Raw genomic sequence first — 21,730 nt, forward strand, 5'->3', positions numbered from 1 at the left:
GAATAACCAGGATCAGAGAAAATATACATGAAATGAAATCAAGACTAGGGAAGAGAAAGACACATACGCGGGGGATAAAGTCCTGCATCTTTGCTGTTATTGGACTCCAGATTGGCTTCTGAGCTTCCCTGAAGGCAAATCTGGAGAGGAAAAGAGAGAGGAAAAAAAGGAGACAGACAGACAGATGTCTGGAATCTAATTCTCTTTACCAGAATGAAGGAAATATACCAGCGTGTCAGGCTAAGCAAAATTTTTTCCAGCTGTTAAGTTTTAGAAGAAATTTCTCACAATGAAATTCATATAGGCAGTGCTGAGTAACAGGATTGACAATGTCTTTAGTTGACACCCTACAGTAATAAGACTCCGTTGATGAGGGTACAAGATAAAATGGCCCAAAAGAATGGTCTTGTATCACTTTAGTTTGATCTAAGCATAACCCATCCATTTTAGTTTGGGTTCCCCTAGAAGCAGACCTTGAGAAAGGGATTCAAATACAAGTCATTTGTTTGATCCCAGTAAACACTGGTAGGAAAGTGGGTAAGCGAGACAGGAAAGGAAAAAAGGCCCCCAAAAAGGTGTGTTACCAAGCTAGTTCCTACTAAGGGAATTAAAGCTCACTCCCATTGAGGAATTCTGGGAGTGTTGAACAGCCTCTGAATCATCCTACCTGAGGCGGGGAGGGAGCTGGGGCATATATACCAACTCCCATCAATCACTGGTTGAGGGCTGCTTTAGGAGCATGAATTCTCCGGTGTGTCTGGTTTACCACATATGTGGGCAAAGCAGGCTGCAGCAGGCAAAGAAAGGCCTCAGGCAAGTGATATAGAAGCTGGCAGTCGGAATGTCAGCCAGCATGCCCTGAAGTGGTACAGGCCAAGGAGGTGCTGGCAGGATGCTGACAGCATCACATCAGCTTGGGGACCCATGGTGACACCCTAGTAGGAGCAGCCCCAGGACACAGAGGTTGCAGTGAGCCAAGATCGCGCCACCACACTCCAGCCTGGGCGACAGAGTGAGACTCCATCTAAAAAAAAAAAAAAAAAGAAGAAGAATGACATTCTGGTTTAGAGTTTTTATAATACATTTATAATTTTAAAATTTGGAAAATATTTATAAGGACATTTCTGCCAGGAAATACTTCCTGTGGACTTTGATTTTCATGGCAGTATCAAAATGCATGTTTTATATGTACATCAGCAACTAGGGGTCTATACTCCACATGTGGGCCACTTCCTGGCCCCTTTGTCAAGGCCGATGAGAGGTGAGAAAAAAACCTCAATCTGGCCGGGTGCAGTGGCTCATGCCTGTAATCCCAGCACTTTGGGAGGCCGAGGCGGGCAGATCACTTGAGGTCAGGAGTTCGAGATCAGCCTAGCCAACATGGAGAAACCCCGTCTCTATTAAAAATACAAAAATTAGCTGGGCGTGGTGGTGCATGCCTGTAATCCCAGCTACTTGAGAGGCTGAGGCAGGAGAATCACTTGAACCTGGGAGGCAGAGGTTGTGGTGAGCCGAGATTGCACCATTGCACTCCAGTCTGGGCAACAAGAGCAAAACTCTGTCTCAAAAAAAAGAAAAACAAACAAAAAACAAAACAAAAAAAACCCCTCAGTCTTCTATTGGTTTAGATAGATTCGTTCACAACCACAGATAGTAAATCAATGATCAATAATGGAGTGGCTGTGCTTGAAAACTCCAATTGCTCCCCATGTAAAAATATTGACCCAGGGCAAAAAAAATGGGTTAAAAGAAAGTGTGCGCGATTTTATTAAATACAAATTACTTTATTTTATTCCTGTAACAGAAAGAATATTCCATATCATTAAATGCTGCCCCTAAAAGATGAGTAAGATGAAAGCTAAAAAGAAGTTGGAGGGTCTTCCTCCAGTTACAGTAGAGTTTCTGAGTGTTGGACAGTTATCGAGGCGCTAAACCTTGCACTGGCTGTTGTCCGGTTTCTCTCCAAAACCTGGTTGAGACCACCGGTATTTGAAAAAGTTGGGGTAAGGGGCATTCTGGTCACTGATACTATGAACCTAACCCAAGTATGAAGCCTAAGGTAGTCTGCTTTAATGGGAAGGGTATGAGCCTTATAACCTCCACCTTCTGGCTGTGTGGCCTTAGCAAAATCATTTCACCTTTCTGTTCTGTCATTTGTTAAAAGAAGATAGTAACAACTTCCTTACAGGCTGTTATGAGAGTTAGAGATAATGCATGCAAAATGCTGGCCCTGTTTCTGATACATAGTAAAGGCACAGTAAAAGAAACTATGATTATCTAGTGAGACCCATCTCTACAAAAAATAAAAATAAAAAAATAGCCGGTCAAGGTGGTGCATGCCTGTAGTCAGTCCCAGCTACTCGAGAGGCTGAGGTGGGAGGAACGCTTGAGCCCAGGAGTTCAAGGCTGCAGAGAGCTATGGTCACACCACTGCACTCCAGCCTGGGAGACAAAGTGAGATCCTGTCAAAAAAAAAAAAAAAGGAAGAAGAAGAAACTGATTTCCGTCACCAAATTAGGAGTTCTTTAAATGGAGATGGGCTACATCTTCTGTTTGACATGACCTAGGAGTATAATCAGGGGACCTTGGGTTCAGGTATCTAATCATGCTCAAAAACACTTAAAGTTATAAATCAACCTAGCAATTCAAGAGTACATTTACAATTAACTTTCCTCAAAGAGCCATCAGAGTATTGCTCCAAGCTAGATATTCTAAGGGAACATTTTTGAGATTTTTCTATGGCTGTGTATGGTCGTTGACTGGCAACATTCCCCTCTGAACATCAAGGCCCAAGTAATTTGGATCATTCTTTATGGCCAAGCTTTTCAAATAAAGTTCCTATATCCTGAGGGAAACATCCAATATGCTACAGGGGTGTGTGAAGCCACGGGATAAAAATGGCTCTTAAAAAAGAGGATCCTTTTGGTTAAAGACCTTTAGGGAAAACTTTAAGTAATTTAACAAGTAATTTATCAGAAGTATATTATGGATTATAAAAATATTTTAAGATAAAATGTGAGAATTTGAAGGAATTTCATGCTAATGGCCAGCGACATCCGGCGTGAGTCTCAGGCTCTTCGGGCTGTGCAGAAGGTTCTTATTACTGGAGGGCAATTGATCCCAGAAAATGGCCACTTAAAGTGAATCCACTAAAAATGGGGACCAAATATTTCATAGTAAATAATAGCGAGAAAAGTGTCTATTAGAATTTTATATTGCAAATTAACCCCCCAAAAATATGTAAAGTAAGCTGCTTATGGCAAAGAACCATACCCTTCCTCAAATGACTTAGATTAAGACTTTACCTATGACAAGGCCAGTCACAGACCCTCCAGAGTCCCTTGCTCTGCCTCATAAATGATTAGCTAAGCTGTTTGTCTCCATGGATCAATTGGGACAAAATGCTTGTAACAGAACTTAAGTGAAGAGTTTCTTTTTCAAGGCCCCTGGACTTTGGGCACCCTCAGCTTGAGCCAGCAGACAGCCCTTCCTGAGAAGAGGCAGGCCCCTGGGTCAAACAGTCCCTGCCTCACTGCCTGATCCTGCGGCCCCTTCACCCACCCCCTTCCCCACACCTGCTTCTTTCTAGCCTTATTTACTCTTCCCTAGAAAGGAAAAAAATCACTGTCTGCCTTATTCTTAAGATGCTTTCAGAAGGATGGTCAGGGCCTTCTCCCTATTGCAATAGTCCCTTCCCCTCCCCCAACCTTGCAATAATCCTCTTTGGATAAAAGTCTACTCGTACCAAGTCTGGATTTTTTTTTTATTCGACAAGAGTAATTTATCATATAAAGAGTAGTTTTATATATAACTTGTATGTAGACTCTATTATATATAGTTATATATTTATTGTGTATTTGTTACATGTCTACTCTTTCAAATAGTAGTTATATATTTATATACTATGTTACATATTTTTAATATATAAGCAATTTTTTTGAGAGATGATCTCCCTCTGTCGCCCAGGCTGGAGGGCGGTGGCAATCATAGCTTGCTGCAGCCTCTAATTCCTGGGCTCAATTGATCCTCCTGCTTCAGCCTTCTAAGTAGCTGGAACTACATGTGTGTGCCACCACACCCAACTAATTTTTCTAATTTTTTGTAAAGACGGAGTCTCACTATGTTGCCTAGGTTGGTCTTGAACTCCTGGCCTCAGGCAGTCCTCTTGTCTCGGCCTCCCAAACTGCTGGGATTACAGGTGTGAGCCACCACGCCCAGCCTGAAGCTACTCTTTATGTGGTAAATTATATGTGTGTGTATAAATTCATTCAAGTTTCATGATAACCATATAATAAAGTCTATATTGTTTCAGCTTTAATTTACAAATAAGAAAGCAGTCTCAAGAAACACTTGCCCAATAGGTGAAGTAGGGATCTGAAACCAGATCTTCTGTCTTTAAATCCTGGCTTACTCTTGCTACACAATCACTAATTTTTTTTTTTTTTTTTTTTTTTTAAGACAGAGTCTTGCTCTGTTGTCCAGGCTGGGGTGCAATGATGCGATCTTGGCTCACTGCAACCTCTGCCTCCTGGGTTCAAGCGATTCTCCCTGCCTCAGTCTCCCGAGTAGCTGGGATTACCAGCACCTGCCACCACACCTGGCTAATTTTTTTTGTATTTTTAGTAGAGACAGGGTTTCACCATGTTGGCCAGACTGGTCTCAAACTCCTGACCTTCAGATGATCCACCTGCCTCCACCTCCCAAAGTGTTGGGATTACAGGTGTGAGCCACCGTGCCTGGCCTCATTAATCTTTTCTGAAAGTGGACAAGATACAAACACTAAGCTTCACACCATAAGGGAGCATGCTTGCCTCTGGCCTTTCCCATCTCGCAGGCCTGCCCTGATGTGCGTACTCACACGCATTGTGACGGTTGTTTTTGTTTGTTTGTTTCCCCGGTGCATGCAGCTGTGCTAGTAATTAAGAGCATTCTGTGGTCATGATGGAGGACAGTCCCATGTGACGCCTTTAGCGCAGAGACCAGCATGGAGTCAACCCCCCACGCATGAGAGTGTCAACACTGGGCACTATGCTGGACGTGTTATTGAAGCCACATTTGGCCTAGTTCCAAGTGGATGTGAGGTTTGACTTAGTTACTGCATTGAATCTCCCAGCTGTTCAATGTGCCAGGTGGAAGTCCGGAACGAAGACCTGAGTGTTTATCCTTTGGTAGATTGGTCCGTGTTTCCAATAACCAGTAGTGACATGTGGTTACCACATATTAGAAACAAAAAGAATCCTGCAAGTTATGTACTATTATATTCATTTTTGCAGAAGAAAATAATAGCAATTAAATAATTTGCCCAACATGCAGGAGAGCTCAGTCTACTAGACTCTTAGGCTCTCCCTTTTTTTCCTCCTCCTCCTCCTGTTCCTCCTTGTATCTTTTATCACATTCTCTTAATCAGAAATTTTCAAGCACATAGTTTAAAGACACCAAGAGTTCTGCAAGACTTGATAAGAAATGCAACAGCCCCCTCCATCACTCCCCCTCTCCCCACCAATTCTTGCTCCTCAGGAGTAACCTTCTCAACCCTTTCTTTTTTTTTTTTTTAATGAGATAGAGTCTCCCTCTGTTGCCCAGGCTGGAGTGCAGTGGCACGACCTCAGCTCATGGCAACCCACCTCCCAGGTTCAAGTGATTCTCTTGCCTCAGCCTCCCAAGTATCATGCGCCACCCTACCTGGCTAATTTTTTTGTATTTTTAGTAGAGACGGGGTTTCACCATGTTGGCCAGGCTGGTCTTGAACTCCTGACCTCAAGTGATCCGCTCACCTAACCTCCCAAAGTGCTAGGATTACAGGTGTGAGCCACCAGACCCAGGCTTTTCTCAACTCTTTTGAATGGATTCTTCACTTTCTTTGCTAAATAGCAAGCTTATATCGCTACTGCTTAATTTTCCAATGTTAACCATTTCCTAGATTTTTCTTAAGTTAGGCCTTTGTCTATTTTTCTTTAGGAAAGGGGAGGATTTCAGGCCAGGTGCGGTGGCTCACGCCTGTAATCCCAGCACTTTGGGAGGCCAAGGCAGGCGGATCACCAGGTCAGGAGATCGAGACCATCCTGGCTAACATGGTGAAACCCCGTCTCTACTAAAAATACAAAAAATTAGCCGGGTGTGGTGGCCGGCGCCTGTAGTCCCAGCTACTCGGGAGGCTGAGACAGGAGAATAGCGTGAACCCGGGAGGTGGAGCTTGCAGTAAGCCGAGATTGCGACACTGCACTCCAGCCTGGGCGACAGAGGAAGACTCCATCTCAAAAAAAAAAAAAAAAAAGGGAAAGGGGAGAATTTCTTTCTCTCTCCTTTGCTAAAACATCCCGTTGCCACACACTGACGCACGCAGCTCCCGCCCCCACTCAGCCGGCCATTTCCCAAGTATAATTAGATCATAATTTTCATTAGATCAACATTCAATATTCACTTTATCACGAATACATAAACGCTACCCACAGCCAAGTCGTGAGTGTATAATGATTATTTTCCCTCTGCTAAATTTTCCTCCTACAGTTAAAAATCGTTTGGTTTTGTTTGTTTAGTTTTCTGTATATTTATTGCTGGTGTATTCCCAAACTCTCCCCAGATTGAGTAATCTCGTTTCAATTCCCTCAAATATTGAGATGACTTAGGTATTCTATCTGTCTCATTTTCTCAAGGAGATCATCCCTGGATCTTCTGGCTGGGTCAGTCTGCACTGGTTGTTCCCAAGGTCTGTTACAAAGCCGGTGGCTTGAGATCTCCGTTTACTATGTTATTGGAGCTTCCCATTCCCTTGTTCAGGGTCCTCTTTGTGCTGGGTGACATGTCTTCCTTCTTGGTGGAGCATATCCTTTGCAGTGGAATCCTGAGACCGCGCATGACGGACAATCTGGACACGTGGCATATCTGAAAATGTCTCCACTCTACCCTCACATTTGATTGGGAGTTTAGGTGAGTAGAAAATTCTACCTCGGAAGTAGCTGGCCTTTCTTCATTGTCTTCTAGCTTGCAGTGCTATTCTGATTCCTTGGTATGAAACTTGTTTATTTTCTCTGGAACCTTGTAGGATCCTCTCTTTGTTGCTAATATGCTGAAATGTCATAATTTACTTTCTTTGGGTGTTGGTTTTCTTCATTGATTATTCTGGGCACTTAATGAGCTCTTTCATTCTGGAAACTCATGTCTAAGACTAGGAAAATGTTCATGAATTATACTTTTGATCGGCTGATTTTTTAAATATATTTTTTAAAAATAGAGACAGGGTCTCACTATGTTGCCCAGGCTGGTCTCAAACTCCTGGACTCAAGTAATCCTCCCCTCTTGGCCTCCCAAAGTCCTGGGATTACAGGTGTGAGCCACTTTGCTTGGCTGATTGATTGAATTGTATTTATTTTTATTTTTTTAGAGATGAAGTCTCATTCTGTCACTAAGGCTAGGGTGCAGTGGCATGATCATAGCTTACAGCAGCCTCAAACTCCTAGGCTCAAGTGATCCTCCTTCCTCATCCTCCCAAAGGCATCCATCACCATGCCTAGATAATTTATTTTTTATTTTTTTAGAGATGGGGTCTTGCTATATTAAGCAGGCTGATCTCGAACTTCTGGCCTCAAGTGATCCTCCCACCTTGGCCTCCTAAAGTGCTGGGATTCCAGGTGTGAGCTGCCATGCTCAGCCTGATTTACTTTTTTAACCTCTATTTTCTCTATTATCTCTTTTTGGAATTCCTGTAATTCGAATATTTTCTTGAATGCATCTTATAATTCTCTTTTTTTCTTCTCTCCTAACTCTTCCCTCTACTTTCTGATTAATTTCATCCACTTATTTTTCAATCATCTATTGACTGTTAAAACTTTATCCTATCATATTTAGTTTCCAAGAGTTCTTTTTTATTCCCCAGTAATTCCATTCTTTTTTTGAGACAGGGTCTCGCTCTGCTGCCCAGGCTGGAGTCCAGTGGTATGATCACAGCCCACTGCAGCCTCGACCTCCCGGGCTCAAGAAATCCTCCTACTTCAGCCCTCCAAGTAACTGGGACTACAGGCACACAGCACCATGTCCAGGTAATTTTTGTATTTTTCGTAGCGATGGGGCTTCACCATGTTGCCCAGGCTGGTCTCAAACTTCTGGGCTCAAGTGATCCATCTTGGCTTCCCAAAGTGCTTTGATTATAAGTGTGAGCCACCAAGCCTAGCCAATAATTTTTTTATTAGCGTCCCATTCTTGATTTTTTAGATGCAATATTACATGTTTCTAAGTATATAAGAGTTTTCTTCCCCATGCGTAGTCTTTGTTTTCTCCAAGATTTGTTGTCTTCCATTTGTTCATTCGGCCTTTTGCTGGTAGAAGCTTTTTTCAAACGCCTGGTGCTTCTTAGTGACTGCTTATGAACAGGGTACCAAACAGCTGTGTGGTAGTACCTACCACTGGATGGGCAGGGCTTGCCAAGTGTAGATTTCACTGCAGGTAATCTAACCGGGCCATTCGCTTGGGAAACTCTTGATGTCATTTGACAAAGTTTCTCTGGGAAACTTTATCTCCTGTTAGAGAATATAAGCCTAACTTTTACCATTCAGTGGAAGAAGGCTGGTGGTCTAAACTGGCATTTAACTTCCATGTCTTCATGTGTCGCAAATTGTGCCTCCTGTCCCATTGAAACTGTTGAAACTATTTTATCATCTCTAGAGAACAGAGGTCTAGCCTTTGGCGGGATGGAAGTATGGAGCAAGGGAGAGGACATGGCATCTACCCACTTTTTGAGCAACCTTTTAACAAATCTCGTTTTCAGTGCCAATTTTGCCCCTCCCCTTTCTAGAAGAATCTTATATCGCTCATTCCTGAGTCTTTGAGGCTTCTGAGATATAATGTAGGATGTTCCTGTCTGAGTTAGGATTGAACTTTCTCAGGCCTGCTTAGACAGGTCCCACTTATTAATATGGTACTTGTCAAATGTGCTTCCTAGCCTCCAGAATTGTGTTGCTCTTATCTCCTTTCCCGTAGTTTTTGTGAGTTTGTAGTATTTTTTGTTGTTTTTTAATGTGATGGTTAATATTGAGTATCAGTCTTCCAGCCTTCATCCTTCTCCCATGCTGGATGCTTCCTGCCCTCAAACATTGGACTCCAAGTTCTTCAGCTTTTGGACTCTTGGAGTTACACCGGTGGTTCACCAGGGGCTCTCGGCCTTCAGCCACGGACTGAAGGCTGCACTGTCAACTTCCCTACTTTTAAGGTTTTAGAACTCGAACTGGCTTCCTTGCTCCTCAGCTTGCAAACAGCCTACTGTGGGACTTCACCTTGTAATCGTGTGAGTCAATACTCCTTAATATTCACCCTTTCATATCTACATCTATCCTATGAGTCCTTCCCTCTAGAGAATCCTAACTAATACACTTTAGTTTTGTTTTAATGGGGTTTCAGGAAGAATGAAGTTAAAGAGTATACATCATCTGGCATCTTTAACCAGGAGTTCAAGCCAGTACTTGAACTTAACTTCCACTGTTCTAGACTGCCTCCCAGGAAACAGCCCCAATATAAGAATAATAGTAATCATAATAAAAATAAATAAATAATTACCAAGCTTTTATGATCTGCCAGACACTATTTTCAGCATATGGAAACCCATCATACACTAGCTGAGGCCACTGTGAATGCTTGGGGTTCTCCTTTAGAGCCTTCCCTTGCCCCAGGGCAGCCTGAAGGAGGACTTCCTCTAATGGTAACAATATTGGGTTCTGGAATGACTTGTGTTCAATTTTTGGCTTCAATTACTAGCTATGTAACTGCTGCAGTGTGCACATCTGTAAAATGTAGTTACTAAATCATACCTATCTGCCTCCCTGGGCTGTTGTGCAGATTATATAATATGAAGTATGTGAAGCTCTCAGCACAGTGTTTAGCAAATAGAAGCATTCAGAAAAACAAAAAAAGCGCTAGGATAGGGAGAACAGAACCCTTCCTGCAGGAGGCCACATGTCTGTCCTGGGGTGAGTGTGACTTTGGCAACACTGTCCTGGAGACAGATCTGGGGTGAGGGGAGGAAGCTGGTGTTTAAGGTCCCTGAGGAGGCCACACCTGCACATGTTCCCCTGCCTGTGCCTAGGCTCTGACGTTTCTCCATGTTCCTCTCTGGTTCTGCCTTTCCTCTTGACTGTACTTTTCTGTGTCCCAACCCCTCTGTTAATACCTTGCTGTCTCTGTCTCTATGTGCATTTGCTAATTAACCTACATGGAGCCCAATAAGGACAGAGTTTTTAATCTCTCTTTGCAAATAAAGGAACTGAAGCATAGAAAGGAGCCACCCCAAAGACACATGGTTGCAACCAGGACTCAAAACAGGAGATCTGCTGGTTGCGGTGGCTCACGCCTGTAATCCTAACACTTTGGGAGGCCGAGGAGGGTGGATCACCTGAGGTCAGCAGTTCAAGACCAGTCTGGCCAACATGGTGAAACCCGATCTCTACTAAAAATACAAAAATTAGCTGGGCGTGGTGGCGGGCACCTGTAATCCCAGCTGCTTGGGAGGCTTAGACATGAGAATTGCTTGAACTCGGAAGGCAGAGGTTGCAGTGAGCCGAGATCATGCCATTGCACTCCAGCCTGGGCAACAGAGTGAGATTCTGTCTCGAAACAAAACAACAGCAAAACAAAAAACAAACAAATAAACCAAAAAACAGGAGATCCGACCCTGAACCTGTGCTCTTCACCCACCTTGGACTTCGTTTCTGGAAGGGTCTTGATCATCTGTTTTTGGGTCATTCCATCACCAGTCCTAATGACTACTTCGTTTTCATTCTCACTAGATGTTTTTCCTTCTCGTTGAGCCCTTCTCATACACAAACCTCCTCTCACACCATTTGGCCTTGTTTTCAATACACCCAGTGGAGTTTTCAAACACATTTTGGGCCCAGAAGCCTAATATGAAGAAATGGAGCCCTGGCCACGTTGCAGGAAGTCCTCCTTGGAGTACAGTTTCAAGCCGCTGCCTGGGGCTTCCACCTCATGCTAACTTCTTTTTTTTTGAGATGGAGTCTCGCTCTGTCACCCAGGCTGGGTGCAATGGCGTGATCTTGGCTCACTGCAACCTCCGCCTTCAGGATTCAAGCGATTTTCCTGCCTCAGCCTCCCAAGTAGCTGGGATTATAGGCATGCGCCACCACACCCAGCTAATTTTTTTTTTTTTTTTTTTTGAGATGGAGTCTCGCTGTGTCGCCCAGGCTGGAGTGCAGTGACACAATCTTGGCTCACTGCAAGCTCCACCTCCTGAGTTCACGCCATTCTCCTGCCTCAGCCTCCCAAGTAGCTGGGACTACAGGTGCCCACCACCACGCCTGGCTAATTTTTTGTATTTTTAGTAGAGACGGGGTTTCACCATGTTAGCCAGGATGGTCTCAATCTCCTGACCTTGTGATCCACCCGCCTCGGCCTCCCAAAGTGCTGGGATTACAGGCGTGAGCCACCGCGCCCAGCCTAATTTTTGTATTTTCAGTAGAGATGGGTTTCTCCACGGTGGCCAGGCTGATCTCGAACTCCTGACCTCAGGTGATCTGCCCACCTCAGCCTCCCAAAGTGCTGGGATTATAGGCATGAGCCACTGTGCCCAGTCCTTATGCTAACTTCTGATGGAGAAGTTAGAGAAGTTCTTGCTCCAGGCCTCACAGTGGGCGGTACGTGGTAGAGCCCTGCTCTCCCACTACTTCCCCCAAATTGCTTTCACCGTGAGCCAAGGCCTCAAAACCTTTGCTTCACATTTTGGCCTAAGGTGATCTAACCGCAGAGCTCACCACTCGGCCACATCAGCCACTGTCAGGTTCAAAGTACGCTTCACCGTGCACTGGCCTGTTCTCCCGGCCTGGTGTCCACCACTCAGACCACATTCTCCTCTGGAATAGCCCATCTCCAGGTTCGTTGTCAGCCAGAATTCCCAACTTCTCCCTCAGCAAACACGTCCTCCTGGTTTCAGCTCCCCCGTGGTCTCCTCTCCCCAGCTCCTTCCTTGTTTTCCGCTCCTTATTTCCCTTCATTGACTGTCAGAATGAGGCTCAGAGGAGCCCCAGGAAAGGGGCCTGACACTTAGCTCCACCCTGGGCTGCAATATATTGCTTCAGTTATTCCTCACTTTAATTCCCTTCTTATGAGAAACAGAAGCCCAGACAGGAATATTAAGAAAGTTGTCACCCCATAAATATACACAATTATTATTTGTCCATAAAAAATAAATTTGCCATAAGTGCTATAAGGTCACCTAGCCAGAAAATACTGGAACAGAATTACCTTCACATCAGATTTCAGAGCAAGTGAGACTAGCTAAAGAGACAGGATGTCAGGGAATGATCGGGAGGGAAGCTTATGGTGCAGAGACCAGGAGGCTATCCAGAAAATGTGGAACAGTGGAGAGGGTAATGGAATCAAGACACTAGAAATCTGGGTACCCTGAATTGTGAAGACATGGTAGGGGTGGGGGCATCTTAGGAGTTTGAGATTAGTGCTGGGGGCTTCTACTCCCCAAATTTCCCCCGCATGACTCCTATCAGAGGCCTAGGGTGCTGGGCAGAGGCTCTGGAGTGAGGGGGAGTTAGCCTGGGCATCGGGTTGCTGGTGGGTTTGTGTCAGTGGAAACTGAGAGTGAGGAAGGGGAATGGCGGAGCTACCAGCACTCTCCACAAGGCAGGGCCCCCACGGAGCAAACAGCTGTGGCCTCCAAAAGGCACCAGTTCCAAAGGTTTTCTTTTTCTTCATGAGACTACAGGACCAGGATGAGGGAAAATGGGCATTTGGTTTGGAACCTGGTTTACATTTTAGATAGAGACTCTAATTGATTCAGACCTGAGCCTCTTCGCTTCTCAGGAGTGAGAAGCCACTGAGCTCCTTTCATGTTCCAGGAGAGTAAGGCCTTTTCCTCTCCAGAAAAGGTTCTGGCTTAACCCATTCCTGGCCCTCAGATGTCTGTGTCCTCTGGCCAGTGTAAGCTTGCAGAGCAGGGAGTGATAGGAAGAGACCCTGGCATCAGGAAGATGCAGAAAGGATCAACACCCACTCCTTTCCTCAACTTCAGGCTTTGCTCCTTCCTCACAGACACATCCCTGCTGCCATGTGGCCTGGGTTCCCCTGGCAGCCTCACCACCCTCCCATCCCTGCAGCTAGACTGGACGGATGCTTAAAGAAAGTCCACCTCCTGGGCGGTTAGAAGAACGGGGTCTAAATATCACTTATTTTTCTGCATATGATCTTATGCCAATCATTTAATTTCTTTGTACTGCATATTCCTTAGCACAAAATACAAGCATGAGACTTTTTCCTTTTCATTTCTATTCATTTTTTTAATACAAAAGCAATATATGCCTTTGGTTAAAAATTTTAAAAATAAACATGAATATAGAGGTGTATAGCCCTTCAAGCTTTTAAAAAATAAATTTTAAATACTGTCCATAAATCTATAAAAACATAGGCTTTTATTTTGCTTCATTGTATATAAATGAGATGACACTGTGCAGACTGCCTTGAAGCAAGCTTTTTTATTTTTTTATTTTTATTTATTTTTTTGAGACGGAGTCTTACACTGTCACTGGGCTGGGATGCAATGGTGTGATCTCGGTTCACTGCAACCTCTACCTCCCAGGTTCAAGCGATTCTCCTGCCTCAGGCTCCTGAGTAGCTGGGATTATAAGTACCCATCACCACGCCCGGCTAATTTTTTGTATTTTTAGTAGAAACGAGGTTTCACCATGTTGGCCAGGCTGGTCTTGAACTCCTGACCTCATGATCTGCCTACCTCGGCCTCCCAAAGTGCTAGGATTACAGGCATGAGCCACCACACCCGGCTAATTTTTTGTGTTTTTAGTAGAAACAAGGTTTCACCATGTTGGCCAGGCTGATCTTGAACTCCTGACCTCATGATCTGCCTATCTCGGCCTCCCAAAGTGCTAGGATTACAGGCATGAGCCACCGTGCCCGGCTGACTGAAGCATGCTTTTTAAAAAAACTTACTATATTATAGAGATTTTTCATCTAGAGATGTACAGTTTTACCTCAATCTTTTTCACAGCTGCATAGAATTTCCTAAGAGGTATCCCAACATATTCACTTGTTTCCCTGTTGATAAACGTGTGGATAGTTTATAAAATTTCATTATTACAAACAATGCTGTAGCGAAAGTTCACTTTGTAGTGACTCAACTTGGGGTGGTTGCCCAGCTCATTAGCCACCCAGGGGCGGTGTCTGTGATGTTCCCCTCACGGGCAACCCTCTCCTTGTCAGCATCCTTTACCCTGTAGTCCAGGCATCCAAGCTCATTAGCCACCCAGGGGCGGTGTCTGTGATGTTCCCCTCATGGGGAACCCTCTCCTTGTCAGCATCCTTTACCTGTAGTCCAGGCATCCACCGGGTCTTCTATTTGCAGGGCTGCCGTGCTTGGTCCTGGGGTGGTGGGCACCCCTCAAGCTGGACCAATGCAGAATCCTTTCCTGGGAATGTTCTCACTGAATCCAGGAGAGGGAAGCCCTGTTTTCTCATTAGGAAACTGGGATGACAAAAACCTAGGACCTGCCAGAGGGCCTGAAAGAATGCAAGCGGCAGAGACAAGAGAGAATCTTGTTTTTAACCAAAGGTCTAGATCATTTCTAAGGTGCCTCTGCTTCTAATGTTTTGTGTTGCTGGGAGAGGAAATCAGAGTGACCCGGGGCTTTCTTTTCTCATGTTCCCCTCTCTATGAATTCTGGCTGGGATCCTTTGAACTCCTGGAAGGCCAAGGACCTCTCTGGGAAGCCCTTTGCTCCGTCTTCTTGACTCGATTGACTCTTCTAAAGGTAGAGATTCTCCAGCATCTCCTCGCCGAGATTGCATTTGTAATAAAGAACTACCTTCTTTGAGAGGCACCATTTGAAAGCTGTCCTCAGTCATTTGCATTTCAGTGTGTTTTTCAGGTCTTTTTATGACAGCAAACTTTCCTCAGCAAGCCAGGATAAAGCAGACAAACATGGATACATTCAATGTGAAATATCTCTATTTCACAGTTCCTTCAAGCTCCTGGCCCTTACTTCTCCCCCAGGACATTCTCCCCATCTCACTCTTGCCGTCACAGGCCACCACCTCCTCATCAAGCCTCCACCTCCTCTTCCTTCTTCTCTTCTTGCACGCAATGAGGATCAGAGTCCCTGCTGCACAGGGCTCCTATAGGAATCAAATGAGTTACTGCAGGTGATTGTGCTTTGTAAACTGTAAAGCACTATCATTGTTAACACCCAGGAGGAGAGGAAGCACAGGAGCACAGAGACGCCTGGAGGGAGAGGGCAGTGGATAATTGAGAAGGCAAAAAAGGGCAGTCCTGAAGGACCCCACACTGAGTGAATCGGCCAGTGGGAAAAGAGGCTGGGGCTGGAGAAGGGGAGCTAGCAGCTTTGGAATGCAGAAAGTATTCAGATGTCCGAGCCAGGAGTGAGACCACCACCCTAACATTATTCATTTCCCTGGAGGGGGTGGCCTCAAGGAGTTTCTGTGACCTGTTCAGAGCAGGGGCTGCCTGAGGCCCACGGCCTCTCTCATAGTCCATCTATCTGTCTCTCCATCCATCTCTCCCAGCCCTCAGGAGCTGGAAGGAGGCTCTTTCCCCCTGTCTATTCCTCAGACGTCCAGAGGTGGAGAGAGACGGACAAGGAGATGCTGGTGTCTAGGAATCCTGGTGGGGTTGAGGGAGTTTGGATCTGAGCTCTCCACTCTCCACCCCATCATCACTCGATGGCCACAGCAGGGCAGTTGGGCACAGACAGCTTGGGGATGTGCGGCTCCCCCAAGGCGGGGCTGGGATATCAAAGTTGGAAGCGCGGGGGCATGTCAGCCTGGCTTTGTGAGTGGGGCTCCCATCAATGCATGAAAGGCTTGCTCTACAAACTGCATTCGCTGCGCTCCCAACCTGCATTCCCGATTGGTCACGGCCTGGCCCCCAGCTGCATTCCTGGACTAGAGGAGGCAGAGGGGCCTGGCCTCTTTGTTCTTCCCAAATCAGGGCTCAGAACCATGACAGGCTGATCACATTACCCGGCTGAGGTCAGCTTGGCAGGAGTGACCCCCTCCGGCTCCTCCCCCGTCTCACCAAGCCAGAGCCCCCCATTCCACCTTGCTGGCTCTCTCTACCTGTGCTGGGTCCTTCATAACAGGCTGCAATGGGTCTCCATTGGGGAAGGAAAATCTCCAAAACCGCAGCTCTGCTTCTGCTTCCTTCCAAGGTCAGATGCTGGGAGCAATGCCCAGACCCTCATTCCAGAGCTCGGCCAATTTCAGGCCATCTCCAAGGGCCTACAGCTGCTCTGGGGTGGGCCCAACTGCCCTGCTTGCTGCTGGACCTCTCAGAACCCATATGACATACACCTGGACGGCATCTCAGATCTGAGTTCAGTAACAGAACAAAGCCAGGTTCCCGCGTTACCATAGATAGGATGCTTTTCTGACCTGAGCCCCCATTTAAACCACTGCCCCCTTGGCCTGGGGGTGACATCTTACCACCCCACTTCCTGTCCTATGCCTAGTGACAGGAACACAAGCTTGAATCTGACCCGCCTGGGTCGATTCTCGGCTCTGCCACCTCCTTGCTGTGTGACCTTGGATGACTTACTTTACTTCTCTGTCCTTAATTTCCTCATTTGTAAAACTCAGCCAATCATGAGTCTTGAAAAAGATATTGTATTATAGATTTCTGGTCTGTTGGGTACACAACAAAAGCTACTTCTCCCGCCCTCTTCCCTTCGCTTCCCTGGAATGAGTGGCCTCAAAGAGAGTCTTCACTAGGTCCTTCAGATCCTTTCTTCCTTTCTCTCAATTCCTAAAACTCCAAGAACAAGGACCAAAGTATCTGGAGATAGCTATACCCAAATCACCCTGTGCTGTTCTGAAGAGTTTTATATGTGTCAGCTTTTGTCTCCCCAGCAAGCTTGTTGGCATTCCAGGAAAGACCTTTACTTTGTTATTTGTCCAACAAACGTGTAGTGAAGGTAACTGACCAGGCCACTGGGGATCCAGCAGTTGAGAAAGCAGTCCAGGTACCTGCTCTCACGAAGCTCGCAGCAGCATGGACATACGGGCCCTGTTTAATCGCACAATGAGTTGCAATGAGTTTTCCCAGTTGCACTGAGTGCTTTGATGGAAAAGCACAGGCCATCATAAGAACATAACAGGAGACTCTGAGAAGGCTCCTCTGAGTAAATGACATTGAAACAGACCCGCAGTCCTAGCAAGGAGCAGGAGGCAGGGAAACAGTCCTGGCTGAGAGCCCAAGTGCAACTGTGAAGTGGGTGGGGAGCGGCCCAGCCTGATAAGGAACATGGACTGCGTTCTAAGTGAAATCAGAAGCTATTATGAGGTTTTGAGCAGAAGCATGATGAGATCCGGGGTACTGGGCAAAGAGAAGAAAGGAGGTGAGGCTGGCCAAGAATGGAAGGTGGTGAGACTCTTGGTGCTTCTTGGGCAGAGGATAGCTTGGAGGTATCGATTGGTGGCCCGGGCTGTATAGGGGCAGCAGAGACCGAGAGAGGCAAGCAGACCCATAGGGGCTGCTCCACAAAGATGTATTTGAAATTGAGGGCTTGGTTGGCCTGGGAGAACCATACTTTGGCCTGTTCTGAGTTACACAAGAAATGTGAACACCCTCGAAATAGCCCAGCCCTCATGGCTGAGGGGGTGTTTTCAGAGATTTTCAGCAGGGAGGACTCCTTTTATTGTTCTCACTCTCGCCTCATGACTTGTGTTGAAGGATTTTTGTCTACTAGACAAATTGAATTCATTAAATGACTAATTAACTTTGCTGGCTCGTGTTTTACTAGTCGGGCCTACAGACCTGGTAATCCGAAGCTGCTGATGGCAGGAGATAACCATTGCTTCCACATAGAGATGATTTAATTGCATCTCAAGCAGAGAAATGTGATGTTACGGTGGATCTGAGCAGCGTTATTACTTATTTTACCCAGTGGAGTTTATTGAGTATGTGTGAACAAAGCACAGCCCCTGCCCTCCAGGAGAGTTGAGTCTTGGAAGAGATACAGACAAGGAAACAGCCCATTGCAATACAGCGTTACCATACCAGGCAAGCACAGGGTTCCAGGGTCACAGCCTTGGGAGGTGGGCTAGATGTTCTCCTTCTGTCCCTCCAGACGCACTCTGGACCTGCACCCACCGTGCTGCATGCCCCAGGCTCACTCGAAGGACTGTGCCAACCGCGCTCCTCTGCCCTGTCTCTTCCAGTTGAGTTTTTGCAAATGGGATTCCCTGGCAGGAGGGAGAGGAGGTCAGCTCCCTCCCTGATCAGCCACCATGTATCTGGGGCTGCTGTGACTGTGGTCCTCTACTGAAGGCCACAGAGCCTGTCAGGAGGCCCCTTCTTACAGCTGTAGGTCTTGCAAGGTTCTGGTAGCTACCCCCTTCCCTTGTCCCTGTGGACCTATGGTGGAATGAGGACTTGAGCTGCTGTTGCTGTTTCACCACCCCTTGTTGGTGTCCTTTAATCCAGCCAAACACATTGTCAATAGTCCCTTCTTAAACTCTCCTCAGTTACCCCATTTGCAGGACTCATCTGTTCCGGCTGGGAACCTACCTGACTCACACAGGTAGGAAAGCTTCCTAGAGGGTTGCCATTGAAGTTGTTATCAGAAGAATGACTAGGAATTAGCTTTAGTGCAGAAATATATGATTTCTAGGAAATTTTTTATAAACACTAAAATAGCTCCCCAACCTCCTTTGCTACCTATGGGACATTTAGAAACTGGGTAAGTCCAGGCTGGGAATCACTGGCCTAGAGCCTAAGAGGCTGCACAGACCCAAATGTAGGGGCCTTGGCTTTCTGCTTGCAGACTCTAAGGTGGGAAGAGAGAAAGTCAGGGGCTGCCTGCACCAAAGGGGCACATCCCCTCAGGGGCTCCCTGGGACATGGGTGGAGGCCCTGCCATTTCCATTCCTTTCCCTGACAGGGCTCTGTCTTTTCAAAGAGCCAGCCTTGGGGGAGGCCGGTGAGAATGATGCCTGGGGAAAGAATGTGCCCTGCTCTGTCAGGCTGAGGGGGACAGCTGCCTGAAAGATCAGGTTTCAGGAGAAACAGGCCTACCTCCTCCTGCATAGCAGTCTGGGCTCCCGGATGCCTGGACACCTGCCGAGGTCCCCTCCCCCGACCCCTCCCACTCTTCTCGGGGATGGGAAATTGCTGAGCCCGGCTGTGGGTCTGTCACGCTCTCCCTCCCACTGCCTCTGGTCCCTCTCCCACTCCCTGTCACCTCCAATTAGACAACTCGCATTCATGCTTTTCAGAATCTGGCCTCCTCATCAGCTTAATTCTGCACCTGCCCGTGCCCTCTCCTGCATCTCCCCCCAACCCCCACCAGCTTCTGGAGGCTTCCATTTGAGATTTCATGCTGGCCTCACCCTCGTGTCTCTGTGGAGAATGCACTGCGCTTCTTCCTGCCAGGTCCTGTGCTCCGGCTCCCGTTCCTCTTTCGTCTACCTGAGCCTCCAGGTCCTGCCATCTTTGGAGGTTAGCCTATGTCCCTCCAGCACCACCAACACCAGCACCTGCACCTCTCATGAGGAGCTCTGCTACCCTGTATTATTATGTAAATAACCAGCTACTACTATTTTCAGTGCCTACTCTGTGCCAGGCACTTTGTCGTGAGCCAGCTCTCACCATAACCCGACCATGTAGGGTGCTACCATCACCATGTCACTGTTGAGGCCATCAAGCCCACAGACCTGGGATCTTCTGTCTTGAAAGCCCGGACTCTGAGCACTACACACACTGCCCTGTCGCTTCTCCCAGGTGCGCGGCAAGTCTCTGGGGTAGGGACCGTCCGGCGCGGTTCTCGTGCTCCACTCGGGCTGCCCGGCAGCACTGGGCACACGGGCTGTTCACAGGGTAGCTGCAATTCTCCATTTAGCTTGAATCAGGTCATGTAGGGCTCTGCTCAAAGGCAGCCATTCTCAGGATACAAGCCAGAGTCCTGTTAGTGGCCCACGAGGCCCTATGTGATCTGCTGCACGCACTGTGCCACTTCCCTGCTCTGCTCCAAGCACACTGGATCCCGGCTGGGACTCTCGTGTTCCAAGCATGCCCAGAGTCCTGCCATGAGTAACTGGCAAAGCCAGCACCCAGGACTCCTGTCTCCGGCCAGAGCTCTGTCCACCGCTTAAGGCTGCCTCCCAACCGCCTGGTCCACAGAACCTTATTTCCTGCCAGAGTCGAGGAAGCTGTATCCTTGCCACAGTGGCTCTGTTCCCACGTGAGCACCGTGGCCGTCGTGGACTCTCCCACCCTCCTGCTCCTGCAGCTATTGAGGCCTCTGGGCCAGCCCCGCCTCTGTCTCAGAACTGTGTCCCCTCGTCCTTTCTCCCCACACTCCCAGGCCCCCGGCGCCCTATCCTTTGGCTGCACATACCACTCCCAGGGGGAACCAGGACCCCTTGCCACTAGGCCTTCGCTGTTGCTGTTCCCCGCTTGTTCCTGTCCAAGTCCTTGAGGTCCTGTCCTAATCACACCCACCTGCGAGCTGTTCCAGTCTCCCCTCTGTCCCTTCTCCACTTGAATAGCAGCCACTCTCCCTCCCTCTGCTGTTCTCCACGGCCTGTTGATTATCCGTCTCCACACCCTCAGCCCCCACCTCTGCCATCAGGCCACTTTTCTTTTTTTTTTTTCTTTTGAGATAGGGTCTCGCTCAGTTGCCCAGACTGGAGTACGGTGGTGGGATCTCGGCTCACTGCAGCCTCCACCTCCCAGGCTCAAGCGATCCCCTCCCCTCGGCCTCCCATGTAGCTGGGACTACAGGTGGCATACCTGGCTAATTATTGTCTTTTTAGTAGAGATGGAGTTTCGCCATGCTGCCCAGGCTGTCCTCAAATTCCTGGCCTCAAGCGATCTGCCCACCTCAGCCTCCCAAAGTGCTGGGATTACAGGGGTGAACCACCGCGCCCAGCCTGGCACCATATTTCTCAGCCTTTTGCTTATGTGTATTTCAGTCTCCGCCTTTGGACTGTGAGACCCTAAAGGCAGAAAAAGTGTCATGTACATGTCATGCCCCGTGGTGGCTGGTGCCCAATCCATACATGCAGATTTTAAATAATTCAGTGGAGTTGTCTGAGGGGGTAACTGAGGGCCAGACGAGAAAAGAATTGTCCCAGGTCATGAGGCAAGGTCCACAGCGCGTCTAATCCCAGCAGGGATGGCAGGTGCAGTTTTCATTTCAGAGAAGCAGCCCATATGTGTTTAGTGTAAGTGGCAAGCAGACTTGTAGGGCAGTCCCATGACTCTTGTTTCTGGGCATTACTAGTGCGATTGTTATGTCATGTGACAAAAGAGAGATGACCCGGAGGAGCCTACTATGATCTCAGGAACCCTTCAAGAGCAGTTTTCGGTGGCCGGGGTGGAGGGGAAGTCAGAGATGAGAAACGTGCTTTTGGAGATAGCTTGGAGACACCTGGTCAGGAACGTGGATGCCTCTAGAAGCTGAGAACAGCCTCAGCTGAGAGGCAGCAAGCAAAGAGGGACCTCAGCCCTCCAACCACAAGGAAATGAATCCAGCCAGCAACCTGAACCAGCTGGGAAGCTGACACATCCCAGAGCCTGCAGAAAGGAGCGCAGCCCCTGGACATCTCTACTGCAGCCTGGGAGACTCTCTGCAGAGGACGCGGCTGAGCCATGCTGACCTGCAGAACTTCCAGCTATGGAATTTGTGTTTAGGCTGTTAGGTTTGTGGTCATTTGTTACAGAGCAATAGAAAAATAATACAGTAAGTAT

General features: G+C 47.3%; 1 long non-coding RNA gene across 1 annotated transcript; it reads right to left on the reverse strand.

Moving 5' to 3' along the window:
• Positions 1-16,425: 16,425 nt before the first annotated feature.
• Positions 16,426-21,298, reverse strand: LOC129048823 (uncharacterized). Its single transcript, XR_008511498.2, has 3 exons — positions 20,771-21,298; positions 18,038-18,222; positions 16,426-17,044 (listed from the first exon to the last, which is right to left on the reverse strand). It is a non-coding gene; the product is annotated as an uncharacterized LOC129048823 (long non-coding RNA).
• Between the last annotated feature and the right edge of the window lie 432 nt (positions 21,299-21,730).

The sequence above is a fragment of the Pongo abelii genome, chromosome 9 (genome assembly GCF_028885655.2).
Source record: "Pongo abelii isolate AG06213 chromosome 9, NHGRI_mPonAbe1-v2.0_pri, whole genome shotgun sequence".
Lineage (NCBI taxonomy): Eukaryota > Metazoa > Chordata > Mammalia > Primates > Hominidae > Pongo > Pongo abelii.